This window comes from Mauremys reevesii, linkage group 25 (genome assembly GCF_016161935.1).
Source record: "Mauremys reevesii isolate NIE-2019 linkage group 25, ASM1616193v1, whole genome shotgun sequence".
Lineage (NCBI taxonomy): Eukaryota > Metazoa > Chordata > Testudines > Geoemydidae > Mauremys > Mauremys reevesii.
The window spans coordinates 19,425,723-19,441,631 of NC_052647.1; the positions used below are offsets into that span (position 1 = coordinate 19,425,723).

The window sequence follows — 15,909 nt, forward strand, 5'->3', positions numbered from 1 at the left end:
AAAGTCCCATCTCCTAAGTAATTTCATAGTTGTTTCACGATCCATTTAATGTACAGACAGTGGGGCCAGGTTCCAAGCTGGTGTAAATCAGCCAGTGCTCACTGGAGTCAGTAGGGCCAGATCCTCCGCTGGTGTAAATCAGCCTGGTGGATTTGGTCGACTGGGGCAGGAAATTGGTCGATCTGAGCTATTTTCATGCTAGTGTTAACATCCCCATAGACTTTACTGTGCAATCCTTTAAGACAGGAACTTGGTACCAGGTAATGCGGATAACTGGCTACTCAGGGAGAGAACTGTTCCTGCTCCAAGACACCTCCAAAGCATGATTCATGGGTTTATTAAGAGCCGGATTTCCAAGCTATCAGCTCCCACAGTTGGGAACTCAGCACCCAGCTCAACGTGTTGTGTTCTTCTGAAAATCCAGCTGCTGACTTTGGTGTCTGAATAGATGCTGTAAATACTCACCAGCAACCACAGACCACACCACAAAAACACTAACCCAGGAACCTATCCTTGCAACAAAGCCCGTTGCCAACTCTGTCCACATATCTATTCAAGGGACGCCATCATAGGACCTAATCACATCAGCCACACCATCAGAGGCTCGTTCACCTGCACATCTACCAACGTGATATATGCCATCATGTGCCAGTAATGCCCCTCTGCCAGGAGTGCCGCCAGCTTTTTTGGCGCCCTAGGCAGCGGAAGGTCCTGCCCCTGAAATGGCACCCCCGACAGAGGTGGCAGACGGTCCCACCCCCGAAATACCGACGATGACCAGGGCGGCCGCCACCCCCCAAATGTTAGTGCCCTAGGAAACCTAATGGGTTGCACCAGCCCTGGCCTCTGCCATGTACATTGGCCAAACCAGACAGTCTCTATGCAAAAGAATAAATGGACACAAATCAGATGTCAAGAATTATAACATTCAAAACCCAGCCGGAGAACACTTCAACCTCCCTGGTCACTCAGTAACAGACCTCAAAGTCACAATTCTCCAACAAAAAAAACTTCAATACCAGACTCCAATGAGAAACTGCAGAATTGGAATTAATTTGCAAACTGGACATCACTAAATTAGGCTTGAATAAAGACTGGGAGTTTTGGATGGATCATTACACAACGTAAAAACTATTTTCCCATGCTAATTTTTCCCCTACTGTTACTCACACCTTCTTGTCAACTGTTTGAAATGGGCCATCCTGATTATCACTACAAAAGTTTTGTTTTCTCCTGCTGATAATAGCCCACTTTAATTGATTAGTCTCATTAGATTTGGTATGGCAACCTCCATCTTTTCATGTTCTCTGTGTGTATATATATCTTCCTACTGTATTTTCCATTGCATGCATCTGATGAAGTGGGTTTTAGGCCACGAAAGCTTATGCCCAAATAAATTTGTTCGTTTCTATGGTGCCACAAGGACTCCTCCTTCTTTTTGCTGATACAGACTAACATGGCTACCACTCTGAAACTTGAAATATTCTGTATATCAAAAAAATGGATCCTTAAGCCACTTCCGATAGCTGCTGTGGCTTGTGGAGGGGATTTACTGGTATGGACGTGTTGGGGGCATGTTTTTCTCAGGTCAAGGAATGACTGAAGCTCTTTTTATCACAGTCTCTTATGACAATGCTCATGGTGATGGGAGATGGTGGATCTCTTCCCAATTTGCATCACAGCCAAAGAGGGTTGAAAGCTCCCACAATGTGCTTGGGGCCAGAGCCTCTGTGGGTACAAATCAACATAGCTTCAGTGAGTTCAGCATATCTCCCAACATTTCCAGTGGCTAATGTGGGACAGGTCCTGCCTCCAGGATGGGAGCTGGTGGGGTGGATGCTACTGCATCTCCTCTCCCACGAGGCTGGCAGGGCTCGCACCCCTGCTCCGGGCACTGTGACTTGGTCCATTGGGACCTGGCTTCCTGGTGGCCAGGTCAAATCTGAGTGAGTGGTGCAGGACAGAGGGTTTCGTAGATCAAAGTGGGATGGTCCCAGGACTCTTTGTAGGTCTGAGTTCAGTGGAGTGTCCCCAGCTGAGGATGTGGCCAGGAGACTTCTAATTTTATTCTCTACACATCCTGGGAGGTGGGATGATAGAGACGCATACTGAGCACCTTCTACTACTGCATCTATTCTGTGGCATCAGGTCAGGAACCATCTTGTTATAAAGCACAGTTCTTCCACCTTCCTTTTTCCCCTGGCAACCCCTCCCTAACAATCCCCTCTCCCTCCAACTCCTCCCCTCCCTCCTTAACCCTTTCCCTTTGCATGATCTCTTCTGTCTTCTCTCTCCTCTCACTTTCTAACTTCTTGTTCTGCACCTGCTTTGCCGAGGAAGGTTAGTTTTATGGGTGAAGCACTGGACTGGGAGTTAGAAGAGGTGGCTTCACATCTTGGCTGTGCCACCGATTCCCTGTATGTCCTCAGGCAAATCACTTAGCCCCTCTGGACTTCAGTTTCCCATCTCTAAAACGGTGTCCTTCACTTGTCTAGTTAGACTGTAAGCTCTTTGGGGCAGGGACTGCCTCTTACTATGTGTCTGTGCCGTGCCTAGCATCTTAGTGCCTGATTTTGGTGGAAGCCTCTACATGCCAATAATAAATATTTTTTGTCGCGCATCCACCCACCCTTTCCTCTCATCACTTTCCCATCCCTGCTGCATCTATTCTCCCCTTCTACGCAGAATAAAGGCTTCAGTGGCCTAACTCCATTCTCAGATCCCGGCACACAGGGGGAATATGAGAGCTGCCTGGGAAATATTCATCAAAAGAGTTTTCCACCAGAAAATGTCATTTTTATTAGACTGACTATGTTTGCAAAATGATGAAATTTTGCTTTGGGGAGGTGGGGAGCAGAAAACCACGTTTTGAAAATGTCAAGTTGTCCCATTTTGACGCTTTTGGAACAAAGTGTTTCTATTTTTTAGTTTCGGCATTACTTTCTATTTTGAAATTGACGTATTTAAAAGAAAATAAACCAGGGTTGAAATCAAAATGAAAAGTCTGTTTTGAGACACTGAAAACTTTTTGATTTGATCTGAAAAAAAAAGTTGGGAATTTCGTTAAGTGAAAAATTTCAAAATTTGGGGTTTCCATCTCAATGCAGGATGAATTTTGCTTGAACTGCCAACATTTTTGGTGGGACATAAAATCCATTTTTGGACCGGGCTCTACTGAATATGTAACCCTCATCCAGTCTGGTGGTGACTAGGTCCCTGGGTGCAGCAGCAGCAGCATGAATCAAAGCTAGGACCTCTGGTTCTAAAAGCATGACTAAAACACCTAGTTCTATTGGCCAAGGTGCCACCACTAGAGGGAGACATTGCCCTTTCCCGATTATCCGAGGGTTACACATTCATTCTGCCAGTGACCAAAACACTCTTGATGGTTGGGATTTGGCCAGCAATGAGCCACCCGTCCTTAGATGCTTTGTAGTGAAAGACAAAAGTATCCTGACTAGAGTTGGTTAGAAAACCAGGGTGGGGTTTTTCCTGTGGAAAACTTCAACTTTTTTATCCAAAAGGGAAAAAAAAGGATCATTTTTGGCCAAAAACAGGGTTTCCCCCCACAAAAAACTGAAAAAGTTTGAGGCTCGGTAGCTTTTTGTGACATTTTCATTTGGTCAAAACCCCGATTTTCCATTGAGGGGAAAAAAAAAGTTTTGAGGGAAAAATGTTGACCAGCTCTCGTGCTGATGCTGAGGAATGTCAGCTGTTCAGAAGCTATCAGGGCTCTTACTGCTCGCCTTCCAATGCCTCCTCGATTGCGTAGCCTCTTAGGGTGACATGTTCCAGTCTCAACAAACGCCCAGCTTTAGATTAGCCTTTGCTGCGTTTCGTCCCAACGACGGACGGGAGCTCGTTAATTTGAGCGTCGTTCATCAGCGCAGAACTGCTGGAGCCTTTTCTTTAACGAGAGATAAGAACAAGAGATTGAGACATGGGGGTAGATGCCATGCTGGGCCTCTTTGGAGGAGAAGCCCACAGGAATTGGGAGGCAACAGTGACTGAGTTCTGGACTGCTCTGATTTAGAATCCCCCACAAGCCTGAGCCATGCTGGCAGTACAGTCTAGTGGGAAGACCACTGTGCTGGGGGTCAGGAGACCTGGGTTCTAGAATCATGGAATAGCAGGGTTGGAAGGGACCTCAGGAGGTCATCTAGTCCAACCCCCTGCTCAAAGCAGGACCAATCCCCAGTCAGATTTTTGCCCCAGATCCTAAGTGGCCCCCTCAAGTATTGAACTCACAGCTCTGGGTTTAGCAGGCCAATGCTCAAACCACTGAGCGATCCCCACTTACAAAAGAGAGGAGGGGGTCATGGGGTGGCTAGAACCCTTAAACCAGGCCCATCCCCTGTACAAGTACCTGTCCACACACTTTAGTCCTAGCTCAGCCTGCGACCTTGCACATATCACGTCCCTGCTTGGAGCCTCAGTTTCCCCATCTGTAAAATGGGGATGATGACACTGTAAAGCACTTTGAGATCTGCCGATGACAAAAATGGGTTCAAGGCACCTGAAAACAACTCTCAGCAAAACCTCTGTTTCAGCCCCAAATCTGAAACACCAATGATTTGCTCAGCTCTTCGTTATTTGTTATTTGTCAGGCCGTCTCTGAGGATCAGAGCAGTGAAAGACCCATGTCATCACTATGGATCCTGGGGGCCCAGAAGATCGTGGGGGTGGCAGCTATTATTGTGAAGCTTGCTCCTCTTAGCCCACCTGTCTCCCAGCTAGCCACCTTGATTCTTCCCCTGAAGTCTTATTTTTTTAAGGCCCTCAAGTGGGAGTGGAGGGCAGAATAATCCAGCCCCTCGCAATTTTCTCCACCACTCAGGCTGAATTTTTGACACAGCAGTTTTGATCTATTGATTTTCGGTCCCGTGTTCCTCTTGTTCGCTAGACGTGCTCTCGGGTTAAAACAGGGAGGCTTTTTGTTTGGGCTAATTCAGACTTTTTGTCTTTAACTCGTGCTGACTTTTTTATGTAACAGGCTGAGCTAGACTTCTGTGACTGGAGCCAACTTAGAGTACCAACCCCCTGCAAAACACAACCCCACCTCACGAGCCTCAGGGGCCGAATGAGAAGCAGAGCGAACATTTTGTCTCCTTTTCGGGCACACACGGCATCAGGCTTGGTAAGAATGACTGTACGCAGCTGCGGGCGGCCCAGATGGAAGGTGCTGCTCATCTCTGCATCTGTCAAGTGACTGGCTGTGTGACCTTTTTATGGTAAACAGTCCAAGGGATTTAACAGCCGGGATGCAAAGAAACAGACTCAGGGGATAGAGCCACTTGTGGGTTATCATCACCCGGCCCTTTAAATGACATCACCCCAATGCGGAGCTAAATTCCACCCCCCAAGTGGAGTTACCTCTAAATGAGGCTTAACCTTTACCCTCCTTGCCGGCTAATATTGCGATAGATAGAGCCTGTAATATCTGCTTAGCCTTTGCCAAAATTATTACGATGAGTGTCATCCATTAATCAGCTCTTTCCCCTTCAGTATGATATAAGCAGAGACAAAGATCGTGTCACGGGAGTTCATCCGGATGCATTTCTGCTAGTCCACGATCATAGCTGCATTGACCAGACACACAGAAGGAAATTCGCCCTGTGCAGAAGAGTCAGTGCGTGGATTAGGCCCCACTCAGGACTAGGCCCCACCTAATTAGGTTTTAAGTGATGCATAAACCTGTGCTGGCTGGCTGCACAGCTCTGAACTTTACCCAAAAGGCATCTGCATAGATTCAAAATTCTTTCTTTCTTTCTTTCTTTCTTTCTTTCTTTCTTTCTTTCTTTCTTTCTTTTAAAGGACCAAATAGCAGAGCTGGCTGGGGAATGTATTTTATTTTCTAATAACAATTTCCACCCAGCTGAAAATGTTTCATTTTTGTCTAAATTTTTCATAGGGTTGGGTTTTTTTCCGCCAAAAATGGAAAAAACAGATTTTTTCCCCTGTATTTTGACAACCACAAATGTACAGTTTTGGCTGTCAGAAAAAAAAATTAAACAAATAAAAGTTGGAGGGTTTCAATGAAAGCCTGAAAGATTTTGATGAAAAACACGTTTTCTCATGAAAAGATCTATCTCATCTGAAAAATTTCCAGTGAAAATTTCGCAACCAATTCTGCCAAATGGTCATTTATTAGTGATTCTTTGCATACTCACCGAGCTCTCATTAAGCCCCATCATGTAGAAGTCAAGGCTCCCCCCACCCACCATCATTTTGGAGATTAGGAAAAAGTCTTTCACTAGGAGGGTGGTGAAGCCCTGGAATGGGTTCCCTAGGGAGGTGGTGGAATCTCCTTCCTTAGAGGTTTTTAAGGTCCGGCTTGACAAAGCCCTGGCTGGGATGATTTAGTTGGGGATTGGTCCTGCTTTGAGCAGGGGGTTGGACTAGATACCTCCTGAGGTCCCTTCCAACCCTGATATTCTGATTCGATGATTAGCAAAGCTTTGGTGGAGCTACGCTGATTTACACCTGTTGAAAATCTGGCCCAGAGGTTCCATTGCACCAGAGAGGGACCACAGAGAGAAATAACTCTGAGGACCAAACAAGAAGTTCTTAATGGAAGGAAAGCCTGGCGCTGCCTTGTCAGTCATTGCTGTAGGGCGTTTATGGCTTTGTCTGTTGCTTTAATGTGACCGTATTCTTTAATCACTTAAGGAATGCCTGACCTTCTGCAAGGCTGCGCTTCATTTATTCTCCACACCCAGTCCCATGGCCTTCTAGCTAAATTGGAAGGACTCAAGCAGTTGCCTTTCTCCAGAAACCGAGGGCCCCATGTGATATGCCTGAACCCAGCTCTGCTTTGAAGGAAAAAGGCTAGTGGCTACTGGATAGTTGACTGGGGGCCCTGAGGTCTAGTCTTGGTTCTGCTGTGTGACCTTGGGCAAGTCATTTCCCCTCCAACCCTTTGCCCGTCTTGCCTAGATTGTTCTCCCCTCCAGGCAGCAGCTGTGTTTCGGAGCAAGCGCCTGACAAGAGTGGGGAACCTCATCCAGTTTGGCACCTCTAGAGGCTACTGCAATTCTAATAATAATCTGGGGTTGTCCATGTTACCCGCGACACATCTTCAGGCCAGATTCACTGCTGGTGCGTGAGGCAATGGATCTGCATTAATTTAAACAGCTGTGGATCCAGTCGTGTGTCTTTTCTGCTGACTCCCTACCCTCCAGAACGTTTCCAAGAGTCCCACTGCTTGACAAATGACATCCGCTCCCCAGCAGCTGGGCAGTCCTCTGAAACCTCCAGGACTCAATTCTAGTACCTAGGAGAGCATCACACAAGTGAGGCAGGCATCACCCCCCAAACCACAAGTGCAGCCCACTACTGTCATTGTGGGGCACACTGCCGCAGGGCTGCCATCTGGTAGGCCCCGTAATTGTCAACTCTGGGCTTTCTTCCACTTCCTCCGGGTCACTGTTCTGATCTGAGGTGGCAATTCTTAGATGCCCTGGTGAAAAGCCACCACCCGCCACCTTGGCGTATAGGATACCACTGCTACAGCATCCCATCCCCTGGTCTGTCCCTTGGTCGGTTGATGGGGCCAGGCTAGCAACAACCAAATGCCCCCAGAGCGGCAAACCGTGGCCATCGCTAGTAGCAATTTTCCACCTGTGACAGATCCAGACTAGTGGGGTACAGGAGTCTGGTAGAAGGGAGATATACTGGCCACTGGATGAACAGTTTTCTGTTCCCTGAGTGACCAGAGCAGGGGCTGCCCTAGACCAATCAGGAACCTGCTAGAACCAATTAAGACAGGAAAGCTAATCAAGACACCTGGAGCCAATTAAGAACTTTCTAGAATCAATTATGGCAGGCAGGCTAATCAGGACACCTGGTTTAAAAAAGACCTCCCATCAGTTAGTAAGGGGAGCGTGCAAGGAGTGAGAAGGTGCTGCTGGAGGAGTGAAAAGCTCAAGCGTGATCAGGCTTCAGGAGGAAAATCCTGCCCTGAGGATAAAGAAGGTGCTGGGGGGAGGCCAGGGGGAAGTAGCCCAGGGAGTTGTAGCTGTCACGCAGCTGATTCAGGGAACGTTGTAGACAGCTGCTCTCCACAGGGCCCTGGGCTGGAACCTGGTGTAGAGGCCTGGGTTCCCCCCATCCTCCCAACTCCTGATCGGACACAGGAGGAGTTGACCTGGTCTGTGAGAAACATCAGAAGGGAAGGTCTAAATTGGAAAGGGATCTGGCCTGTTCCCGGCCCACTAGGTGGGACACAGAGACCGTGGGGATTGTACTCAGTTTCCCCCATGCTGGCCAGTGATGACGTGAGCTGAGTGGACGGCAGGTTTGAGCCACAAGCACAAGTGGCCAGCTGAGGGCTGCCATGAATCTCTGAGGTGAGCAAATCTGCCAATAAGCGCAGGACCCACCAAGGCAGAGGAGGAACTTTGTCTCACACCTCTTAGAGGTCTCTGTTGTACCTGATACGTCTCTGGGGCAAAGACAGGAATAGACACTTGCCACGATAGCCCAGAATTTGGATGGCTCTTCTAAGGTTGCATGCGGGCTCCCCATTAGCCTGGATAGGCATATGCCTTCCCCAGTGCAGGCCACACGCACGGCCTAGGGCATGGGGATGCATGAGGTTCTTGCTCCTGAGAGAGTGGGGGGCGTGACCATTGCTTGCTTGCTGTTGAATAACCCCAACCATCGCTTCTGAGGAAAGAGAATTATTTCTCTTAGTGCCTGATTCAGAGCCCTCTGAAGCCAAGGGAGACACACCTTGAACATATCGCTTGGCCAGCCACTGACATGAGCCATCTAGGTGCATTTGAAGTTTATAAACCCCAGGGAGGGGAGAAAAGGGACATTGAAACTTAATAGGAGAAAACCAATTGCTAGATATTTGTACAGAGTCCTAAGGAGACTGGGCTGTACAGCTGCCCAGGGAGAGAAAACCCCTGCCCAGAGGAGCAGACAAAGAGTGAGAGAGGAAATAGAGGGACAAAGAGAAGTGACTTCCCCAAATAGGTCACTGGCAGAGCCATGAATTGGCTTCCACTCCACTAGGCCACACTGCCTCATACACATTAGAGCAGTGGTCCCCAAACTTTTCACAGTCACACCCCCCTTACCCTTGTCGTCCCCCCCCCAGCCTGGGAGGGGAGGGGGAGCTAGGGCTGGGAGTGGAGCTGCAGCTGGGGGCCAGGGCTGGGGGTGGGACTGGGGCCAGGAGCGGTGCTGTGGCTGGGGACTGAGGCTGGGCCGACAGCTGAGTGTGGAAGCATGACCGGGTATGGCGCTGCGGCCAGGAACCGGGGCCATGGCTGGGAGTGGGCCTGAGCAGAGCTGGGGGTGGGGCTGGGTGGCGCTCCCTCCCCAGCCCCTATGGCGGCTGTCCCAGCCCTGCCACACTCCCCATAGTGGGGTGCACCCCACAGTTTGGAAACCACTGCATTAGAGAGAGATCTATGTGCTTAATATCTATAGACTCTAGAATACGTGACTGAAGTACCGTCACTGGAATCGTCCTTTCAGAATGGTGCAGGTAGAGACTGGATTCTCTAGGGGAAAAGGGGTTGGGGGAGGGTCTCTGTGGATTTCACTGGGAGCTACTGGGTGCTGAGCACTTCTGATAATGTCCTGTGTGTGTGTGTTTATATGCAAAACTTGATTCTCTTCCAAAGTCTGATTGCAAACTGAGGGATTTAATTTAAATGCAGCAGTGTTGTTACTTTCCTCAATCTCACACCTGCTCAGACCAAGATCTAAATTCATCTAGCCAAAGAATTCCATTGCAAGACCCCACAGCTCCAAACCGCTGTGGGAAAATGCATTCCTTTTGTCGTCCCGGCAAAGATCCAAGACGCATGCATTTCCCCCTGTTCCTTCTGGCTGTGGGTCTGCTCCACCTCTGGAGTTGACAGGAGCTGCACTCTCGTTGGGTGCACGGGGTATTCCTCGCGAAAGAGGAATAACAATGCGGGAGGGTGGCTCAATGCTTCGTTCTCCCGTTCCTTTCTTGTCCTCTTTTGGGCTCAGGGTAAATCCCCTCTTGAAGGCAATGGATCAGGAATGCATGGCCCAGGTGCATGGAGCTTAGCCGCTCCAGAATGTAACACTCCGGAGAAACCACCTGTCCATCAGAAGCACAAAGGCAGGCAGAGGTGTTGAGGATCATTGTATCTGACAAAGGGCTCCAGGTGCAGGGCTGCCAAATCTTTTAACCCTACCCTGAGGGTTAAGGAGAAAGGCGTTTGCAAGCTGGAGCCTGCCTGGTTTTGGGAAACCTTCTCCTGCAGTTCAGTGGTCTCTGAGCCAGGATGGGATCGGAGAGGTTACTTGCTTTTGGCTCATATCCTATGCAAGATGTCAGCATCATCATGGGAGATGCCAAAGGGACGTAGCTTCCTTGCAGATCAAGCTCTGCCCACGTTGATCTCTAGCTAGGTCCTTCAGACGGTCCATCTGGATGTTCAGTCTATGTCCGTCCTAGGTAGTCATGTCGCACCATTGAAGATTTTGGCGCCCAGGTGATGACCGGTCATGTGGTGTCATTCCTTGATAAACGTGCTTTGTAATGAGTTGGTCTTCCATGTTAATAATATGGCTGCACCACGAAACCAAACACGGGTTGATGGAGAGGGCTGGTGGATTTGGCTACCAATATCCTCATTGCTGATCTCGTCTGGCCACTTAACGGCCCATAGTTTTTCTGCACCGCTGAGGTGAAAATGACCAATGAAACCTTGCAAAAAAAAATCTACATACGAGGGGTGGGAAGAGGCAATGGAAGGATTCTGGGGAAACGGGCGCAGAGAGCCGAAGGGTAGGTCTACGTTGCAATCACGGGGGCGATTTGCGGCTCATCTAGACATACTTAAGCCAGCTTCAATGTAGCGAGTTTAAGTCCCAAAGCAGTGACGTTATGGTACCATGGGCCGTACCAGCCTGCCAGGAACCCTGGGTAATAGTTTGCCCGCCTGGCCCATCCTGCTACCACTACGGGGCCCATTTGAACTTGCGGCTTTCTCGTCAATAAGCCTTTGGTTTATTTTCACCCCAAGCAGGTCTCTGTTGTGCGAACGGTGTGCGCCAAAGAGAGCTGATAACTGGGGGGCTGGTTTCACATCTTCAGGGCTGACAAACCAGAGGGGAACGGTCCAAATGTCTGGTACTTAACAACTCAGGGTGGACGGATTTGGGGGGACTTGGCACTGGAAGAGCTGTTGCGGTCACTCTGCCCAGAGTAACAAGGCTGGTGGAAGCCAGGGTGAGACCTTGTGCTTGTGATCAGGCTACTGATGTCAGGGAATTGAGGCATAGCTGTCCAGTGCAAAGGCCTCCTAGGTTACAGGGCAGGCGGTGACAGGACCCCGTACTGCTCCCCAAAACATCAAAGAGCTGCAGTCACACCCCTCGACTGCAGTATGGACATAGCCTAAGGGTGTGATTTGCAATGCTGCCTAGGAGATTTAGGCACCTGATTGACAGCGCTTTGAAAATCCAACCCTTAGGGCAAGCCCAAAAGTCTACACTGCAGTGAAACAGCCCCGCAGCCCGAGCGCCGTGAGCCCAAGTCAGCTGGCCCGGGCCAGCTGCGGGTGCCTCACTGCAGTGTAGACACACCCTAGTGTTTTGCTCAGGGTCACACCAGGAGCCAGGCTTATGAACTAGGTTTGTGGTGCCCTGTCCAGTGCTTTAGCCGTAAGACCACCCACCCTTCCGCCTGTGCAACGCAGGCAGCAAAGCAACACTTTGCAAGTTATATCTGCCGGTCTGGATCCTTTCCGCAGCCTTGTGTGAACCCCTCCCCCCCGTTCTCACAGAGGCTGTTTTCTTCTCGCCCACTGTAAAATGAGGCCGCCGGCCATTGCTAAAGCCTGCCCAGTCCAGCCGGAGCCAGGCTAGCTCGGCCCGCAGGCGTGAGAGATTGAGGCTGACGGTGAAGGGGAGCACTGCAAATCCATTAAGAAACCAGCCTCTCCCAGCAATCCTCTGCTGCTGCAAGTCCCTGTCCCAGAGATCCAAGAGGATCTGGGTACGTCCTAATGACAGGCTGGAGGGGGCTAAAAATAGCAAACGAAACCGCGCAGCCTGGTGCGTTCTCAAGGGCTGCTCCGCCGAGCTGAGAGCCACGGCTATTCTCGGCTTGGGTGGACCTCGGAGCTCTGGGCTGGGAGCACATGTGGCCCTGTGAAAGCTAATGAAACAGCTTCGCTGGTTTATTGATAGGGCCGTTTTAGCAACACTGAGCAAACATGGGCAGTGCGCGCCGGCATTTTTAATGACAGATCCTCCCAGGTTATTTTTGGCAGACGTTCCCGGCAGCAACAACATAGGTTTTGTTTTTTTCTGGGCTTTTAGGGATGCAGTATCCTGCCTCGGAGGCTCCTAGCGTAGCTGAGATGCTTTGGGCAAAGTCACACACTCCTGTCTCCACTGCAATACCCGAGAAGCGAGCTGAAAGAAATGCGTCATTTCCAGAAGGATCATAGAAACTGCCAGACTGGATCGGAACCATGGTCCATCTAGCCCCGTATCCTGCCTCCAACAGAGGCTTCTGAGAAAAGAGCAAGAAACCCCTCAGAAAGCAGATGTAGGGTGATGGCCTCCACATTATTATTATTGGGAAGGCAGCATGGCCTAGTAGCGAGAGTACTGGCCTGGGATCCAGCAGACCTGCATTTTATTCCTGGTTCTGCAGCTGGGTGACCTTGTGCAAGTCACTTTGCCGTTCTGTGCCTCAGTTTCCCCATCTGCAAAATGGGGCTAATGATACTGACCTGCTTTGAGATCTACTGATGAAAAAAACTAGACATTATTACTTCTTTCACGGTAGTGCATATTCATGGACCATTGTGCTAAGCACTGTTCAAACAGACCAGAAAGACCTGCCCCAAAGAACCTACATAAAGGTCTTGTCCTCACCTTAAATACAGCACTGCTGAGTCTTCTTGTATGATATTCCAGTCCCCTTCTGTACTGGCAATATCTCCCAACTTTCTGTCATCTGTACATTTTATTAGCACACTCAGACTGTGTGTGCCAAGGTCACTAATAAAAATGTTAAATGAGATGAGACCCAAGACCAATCCCCGAGGAACTCCATTAGTAACATCCCTCTTGTCTGACAGTTCACCTTTCAGTATGACCTATTGTGGTCTCCCCTTTAACCAGTTCCTTATTTCGTGCTACTATGAGGAGTGTGCAGTTTAAAGCCCCAGCTGCTGGATGCATGGGATTAGATGAGACTCTCGGCTTTCTTTTTTTTTTTTTTAAATTAGCATGTTTCTAGCCCTCATGGTTGCAGGCTTGCAAACATGAAGTGAGAGCCTCCTAAAGGTTGAGAAACCAACCGATGAATAAAAATAATGCAATTTAAAAAAAAAAGAGAGCGAGAGAGAAATCTCATGATTTATAAGCTAGCTTCGTGATTTTGGAGGGTCCAACCATGATTTTTTAAACACTTCAATTTGGCAAACACGGCTAATAGAGTACATTTTAAGCCCTGAAGCAGTTCGTTAGCATGAACTATTAAAATGCTGGGTCTTCCTGTGAGCGCTGTAAATGTTCAGTCCCTCTGGGAACCCAGCCTGAGTGACAGCCCGTGGCAATGAGTTCAGCAGTCTAATTATGCATTGTATCTAAAAGTATTTCACTGGCACATAGGACTGGAAGGGATGTTGAGTACAGTCCGCTGCTATTGCAGGAAACTCCATCATTTTATCATTCATAAACTTACCTAGTTTTCCTTTGATCGGTGTTAAATCTGCCACCTTTCAGTTTCATTGAATATCCCCTGGGACTTTGATTATAAGGCACAGAGCACTGATATATCGTTTCACGGCAAGTGACCCCGTCTCCAGCAGCTCTGCATAAGGAAAAAGTAGCCTTGATTTATTTTTAACCCCTCTCTGGTTATCCAGCTTCTCAGCAGTAATTGTGATAAACCTACGCTGAGAATACTGATTTCAGAGGGTGCAATTCTACCCTGTGAAGACAGGAGGCAGCACTAGATTTATGCACCACCTAATTTAAAACTTCCTTAAACAATGATCCCAATAGGCATTGATTAGATCAGGCCCAAGGCAGGGCACAAGCTACAAAAGACAAATGCATCAAAACACGTCAAAGCTCTTCAGGGCGGGAACTGTCTCTTTACCGTGCCCAGCACAATGGGGGGCCCTTTAGACAACACTGTCAGAGAAATACTGTATTAATGATCATGTGGATTTAGTGAGATTGCCTGTGCAAGAGGAGTCTGGAAGGATGGTTGATCACTATGAGCTGCTTTGATACCTTGGGACATCACTGAGCAGGGAGCAAGAACTATGCTGTGATTCTTGCCAGGGCAAACCGTATTCTGCAGCCATTGATCTTGGAAACATACCGCTCTCCCCCACTCCTATTTATGAGCCCGTTCTCTCCATTCAGGGGCTGATGCGGCTGTTGTCCTATGCAAAGATTTCTAGAGTGTCTTGACTGAGGGAAAGGAAGCTGTGACATTTTTAAGCAGCTTAATGGGCTTTGTCGTTATGCCAGGGATGCTCATAATAGTGGAGTTTTTGCATCCATCTAGCATTGCTTTGACAAGTCCCCATTTTCACAGCACCCAAAATAACGTCTGGCCACCTTCGAAGATTCACCTGTGCTCCTTTATTGTGTAATAATTCAGCTCTAAATTCCTTAAATCTACCAGTTATTGCTTGGGGGGCACCCCCAAAGCAATGCAGAGATAGAGATGATGGAAACTCTCTCAATGTATTAAAATAAAGGGCTTAGTTAAGAACAACTTTAGAAAAGCAGCTCATTGTCCACGTTGATTCTGGAGCTACTGTTAATTCCAAGCTAACAATTCGAAGCCTCCGTGTTGGAAACTAATGAAAATCCAAGTTGCATGTGATTGATCTTTTCTGTTATTGGGTTTTGGGGATGGCACTGGTGTCAGGCACTAGATGAGTCCAGCAACCTCCCTTTTATATGACTGAGCCCCCAATCCTTTTCCTAGCTATGTGCAAAAAAATGGTTATGGTCATTTTTGGAGGGTCTGGGAATCCCCCAGGTTAATCTGCCCCATCAACTCCCCCTCAGGCCCTCAAATGGCATAGCAATTTTCAAGCCAGTCTGATGATGCATTTGGATTTGCGAGCTCTTTGGGAATTCAGATTTCAGCATAAATTGTTTTAACCTTAACTGTGGTGCAGCAAGAGAGCATCCAGGAGAAATAGCTCCTTGAATGATCCGGCAGGGCCACCTGAGTAAAAAAGTGGTTTCTAGCCCTTTTGCCTTAGCACTTTCCCTGTAAAGCACAAATGCACAATTGCTGATCTTTTCACGGCCTAATTTATTTTCCAGCGGTAAGCAATCCTATTGTTATTTCCATTCCGCACACAAAAGATGCCTAGAAAAATAAAAAGACTGAGGACAACAGCCATGTTGCATAGCTTAAAGGGAAACACCCAGCTCATTCTGATTAACCAAGAGGAACTGTTCTAGGAAAAATGAGGAGTCCTTGTGGCACTTTAGAGATTAACACGTCTCCCCAAATAAATGTGACAGTCTCTAAGGTGCCACAAGGACTCCTCGTTGTTTTTGCTGATACAGACTAACCCGGCTACCACTCTGAAAGCTGTTCTAGGAAAATATTTGTGTAAAGGGAGGGCCACAGCCTTTGACATTAACTGGCGTTCAGAGGTGAGGCTTGGTGATGTGCAGCCTGCAGGATTTCAAAGTCATTGCTGTGTGTATGGGTAGCTTACCTAGCTGCTGTCCTGTAAACACTGGACCTCATTCAACCAGGGCTGCCTTTCAGCACAGCTGAACGCACACTATTTGTCAGCAGAAGTTTTGTTGACCTATGCAAACGATATGCAAATCAGAGCAGCGGATAATCTGCATAAAATGCCACCAATGGAGATGGGCAAAGCTTGGCCCCTTTTAGCTGCCAGGACGCCT

At 48.4% G+C, this 15,909-nt stretch overlaps 1 long non-coding RNA gene across 1 annotated transcript; it reads right to left on the bottom strand.

The window, feature by feature from the left end:
- Positions 1-3,657: 3,657 nt before the first annotated feature.
- On the bottom strand, positions 3,658-15,798 carry LOC120391132. Its single transcript, XR_005591229.1, has 3 exons — positions 15,714-15,798; positions 13,697-13,825; positions 3,658-3,907 (listed from the first exon to the last, which is right to left on the bottom strand). It is a non-coding gene; the product is annotated as an uncharacterized LOC120391132 (long non-coding RNA).
- Between the last annotated feature and the right edge of the window lie 111 nt (positions 15,799-15,909).